The following is a 4,183-nucleotide window of genomic DNA, read 5'->3' as shown; positions in this document are numbered from 1 at the left end:
GAGTTTGGGAGAGAGGCGGGGCTGCAGAGGACTATCTCTCAAGCCAAGTAAGATTCAGAATCCTTCCTGAACAGGTCATGTTAAAAGATATTTGTATAAGCCTTTATTAATAGAACACTGAAAGGCTTGGATGTTTTGCATAATAAATTAGTTTAGCGATTAAGGATTCACTGGAGAGTTTTGACATCAATTTATCACTTGCGTTGACCGGGATTCGAACCCGCGGGTCACAACGGATACAATATATTGTTGGCCACGCGTAGATTTCATGGCGCTGTTCCGTGGGGGTAATTTAAGAAGCCCAACGTCATCTGTCAATCATTCTCAGTGGCGAGGTATTTTGTTCAATTCAATACAAGTTTATTTGTATAGTGCTTTTTACGTGACAAATCGTTGCAAAGCAACTTTACAAAAAATTAACTTTCTAAAATATTTAGTAGTAGCTTACCAGATGTGACTGTCAGTTTAAATACATAAATGAATGAAAAAATATATTAAAGATGTAATTAAACAGACGATCAACACTATTAACAGCAATTATTTATATGATGCAATCAAATTTAGAGCAAAATTTGGTAGTTCTGTATGTCAATCCCGTGGTAGAAACAGAAACAAAGAGACATAATTAGCGTAGCTGCTTTTCCAACCAAGTAAAATTAATTTGTTTAAGGGTCCCGTTCTTCGTGATCCCATGTTTCAAACTTTGGTTAGTGTGTAATGTTGTTGTTAGAGTATAAATAATATCTGTAAAATTATAAAGCTCAAAGTTCAATGGAAAGCGAGCTATTTTATTTAACAGAATTCGCCTGCATCTAACGACCATGGACTACATCCCTCTACTTCCTGCAGTAATGACTCAACTAGAACCGTTTTTTGACTAACCTCCGCCCACAGGAATACACAAAAAAGGGGGCGTGGTCTTGTTGCGTTCCCACGGAGAAGAAGGAATCGTTGCATTTGTAGAGTGTGTTTGTCGCCATGTCTTCGAATACTGTTATTTTCATCTCGGAGTCCAATCATATTTGTTTGACCTTCCCAGGGTCACTGTACTGTTACAATTTATGTTTAACTCGGTTCCCGAAAATTATAATCCACATGTAAAACTATGTGCAGCACATTTTGCTCAGGACAGCTTCCTCAATCTCAATCGTTTTAATGCTGGATTCGCACAAAGATTATTCTTGAAAGATGGAACAGTTCCCTCTTTGTCTGGAGAAGGCGTTGTTTATGGACCACAACCGGAAGTGTATTTTATTATTTAAGTTGGTCCGTTTAACAGTTTCTGTAACTTATTACACAAAGGGCAACACTGTTTAGCTTTGTTAACTAGATGTTAGGCCTGTGCAAAAAATCGAAATGTGATTTTCATGCGCATCTCGTCAGTAAAGGCGTTCTGTGATTATGAGTACATCTCCAGCACATGCGTTCAGATCAGGATTGCCAGGTTTTCAAAACAAATCCTGCCCACTTGCTTCTCAAAACTACTCCAAAACTAGCCCAGTTGCGTTTCCAGGAGGGCAGTGTGCGCTCAGCTGCTGTCGAATCACAACAAAAGACCCGCTGGCAAAAACTCGTTAAGTATTTCTGAAGGAGGGATTTCATAGAACAAGGAAGTCATCAGCCCGTTTTTATGACAGATAAGTTAATTGTGTGAAAAATACTGTGTTTTTTTACACACGAAACATGAACACATATTATATTGCACACTGTAAACACACTCAAATACAACTGCACTCACAAATTATGAGAAACATTATTCGAATGCTTGGCGAAAGAGATGCGTTTTTAATCTAGATTTAAACAGAGAGAGTGTGCCTGAACGCTGAACATTATCAGAAAGGCTATTCCAGAGTTTGGGAGCCAAGTGCGTAAAAGACTACCTAAATAACTACCTAAAGTAATGATAACTTGTAACTGATACGGAACTTAATATGTAGCCAGTGCAGCGACTGTAAAATTGGGGTAATACGATCATATTTTCTCTTGACCTGGTAAGGACTGCATTTTGGACTACCTGTAGCTATTGAAGATGCAGGACAATCACCTAGCAGTGCATTAAAATAGTCCAGTCTTATTTCTAAGATGAAAGAATTATGTTTTTGTAAGAAGGGAAATATGGTTTTCAAAAGACACAGTGCTGTCTAATATAACACCCAGATTTTTGACTGTAGAGGAAGTAACATTACATCCACAAATTGTAATACAAGATGTTCTGTATACTGATTTTGTTCCAATAAGGACCAAATCATTCACTCAGCTTTCATATGTATTTTATATTTAAATGATTTAATTAGTCACCTGCAATATTTTTGTTCATATTGAACATTGAATATTGAAGTGATAATTATTTGTGTCCCCACAGGTTTGACATTTATAACTTGAAGAGAGAAGCTGCTGTAAAGTTTTTTACTCAAACGGACTGTTTCAGCATCAGAGTATGATACAAATGAAGGAGAAAATTACAGTGAACTAGTAACATCTGTTTGCAGCTACACATCTTTCCCTTTTGATGGGGATTATTTAGATGATCATTATGAGTTTGATCAGTGTGATTTCCTGCTGGATCTGTACTCACATGTGGAGGACTATGAGACTCTAACTGGCAGGAGTGTCCTTCCAGCATTACAGCCAATGTATCAGTTAGAATCTGCAGTCTGAGAAAGAGCTCAATCCTCCTAGAAGTGCTGAGTCTCCAAACAGAGAAGAAACAAGTAGAACTGATAGACTGGACAGATTAAGAGAGTGAAGTGAAGGCATTCGATTAATCGTTTATATTTTATTTGTTGTTATGTCTATTCGACATCGATTGTCAAAAGCCGCAAAACGGATCCTTTTCGATATTTATCTCAACATACATTTAAAACAAGAACGAGAACCTTATCATTTTTGTTATCCAATGTAAAATCGTATCATATTGGCTCGTTGGTCTAGGGGTATGATTCTCGCTTAGGGTGCGAGAGGTCCCGGGTTCAAATCCCGGACGAGCCCGGAGTTTCTGTTTTCCTTCACCAAATTGTTGATACGATTATTAAAACTGATGGTCTACAGTTTCATTTATTTTATTTAAATTTGTATATCATTACGATATATTTCACCTCGAATCAATAGCTATGCGTGCATGGATGGGGTAGTGTTAATTTAACTGAACTGCATTGCTGTCAGTTTAACAAAAAACCACCAAGCCATGACCCCGACGTGATTTGAACACGCAACCTTCTGATCTGGAGTCAGACGCGCTACCGTTGCGCCACGAGGTCTCATATCTGTATGTGTTGGATTTTAGAACTGTAACGTTAGGTAAACTGGAATAAATAATTTGTGGAACTACAAGACTTTCAAAAGTGAAAGTTCGGCAAGCATTTGTATAAGATACTGTTAAATTGCATTTTTATCCGAATTATTATTCGTAGCAATTATTTCTTACTTGATGTTCATATACATAAATGCAAAAAAATAAGTATAAAGTAAATTTTCTTGCAGACAGTAGATGAGACAGGTGGCTCGTTGGTCTAGGGGTATGATTCTCGCTTTGGGTGCGAGAGGTCCCGGGTTCAAATCCCGGACGAGCCCAACTTTTTCTTATTTATTTATTCATTTTTTCTTTCTTTTTTTCTTTCTTTTTAATTTTCTTTTTAAATAAAAACTGTGCTTACGATATGAGGTAAACTATAAGTATTTCACAGGAACCGTTCAAAGTTAGAGCAGCATGCACGTTGAATAATGTAGGTTAATAAATAGTTTCCTCATATTATTTCAAATGCCTCATATTATTTTACAAAACCAGAATTTGTAAATCACTCAAATGAATTTACTGGCAAATCGCACTATTTGAAATATTTCAGTCAAAAAAAAACACAGCTGGCCAGTACGGGGATCGAACCCGCGACCTTGGCGTTATTAGCACCACGCTCTAACCAACTGAGCTAACCGGCCATGAATCCACAATCGTAAACATCTATTAAAAAACTTGCGCCATTATTGAAGTAATCAAAAATAGGATATATCTACCAATTTAACTCTTTAATCGTATTATCGTATAAATATAAACTCAATGTAGGTTAATTGGTGGCAAAAACTTTATTTTTATGCAAACTGATAAGGTTAGTAAGCCGACCATAAACGATTTTCTTAATAGGAATCATCTTTACACTGAGGCAAATGCGAACTGTAAGTCATCTAAAAT

At 36.8% G+C, this 4,183-nt stretch overlaps 4 non-coding genes across 4 annotated transcripts; 2 read left to right on the top strand and 2 right to left on the bottom strand.

The window, feature by feature from the left end:
• The first annotated feature begins 2,916 nt into the window (after nucleotides 1–2,916).
• trnap-agg (transfer RNA proline (anticodon AGG)) lies at nucleotides 2,917–2,988 on the top strand. The gene has a single exon. It is a non-coding gene; the product is annotated as a tRNA-Pro (tRNA).
• A 197-nt stretch (nucleotides 2,989–3,185) lies between these two features.
• trnaw-cca (transfer RNA tryptophan (anticodon CCA)) lies at nucleotides 3,186–3,257 on the bottom strand. Its single transcript has one exon. It is a non-coding gene; the product is annotated as a tRNA-Trp (tRNA).
• Nucleotides 3,258–3,498: 241 nt separating this feature from the next.
• trnap-ugg (transfer RNA proline (anticodon UGG)) lies at nucleotides 3,499–3,570 on the top strand. The gene has a single exon. It is a non-coding gene; the product is annotated as a tRNA-Pro (tRNA).
• Nucleotides 3,571–3,859: 289 nt separating this feature from the next.
• Nucleotides 3,860–3,933, bottom strand: trnai-aau (transfer RNA isoleucine (anticodon AAU)). Its single transcript has one exon. It is a non-coding gene; the product is annotated as a tRNA-Ile (tRNA).
• Between the last annotated feature and the right edge of the window lie 250 nt (nucleotides 3,934–4,183).

The sequence above is a fragment of the Carassius auratus genome, chromosome 15 (assembly GCF_003368295.1).
Source record: "Carassius auratus strain Wakin chromosome 15, ASM336829v1, whole genome shotgun sequence".
In the NCBI taxonomy this organism is placed as follows: domain Eukaryota; kingdom Metazoa; phylum Chordata; class Actinopteri; order Cypriniformes; family Cyprinidae; genus Carassius; species Carassius auratus.
This window is presented reverse-complemented; position numbering and strand designations above follow the sequence as displayed.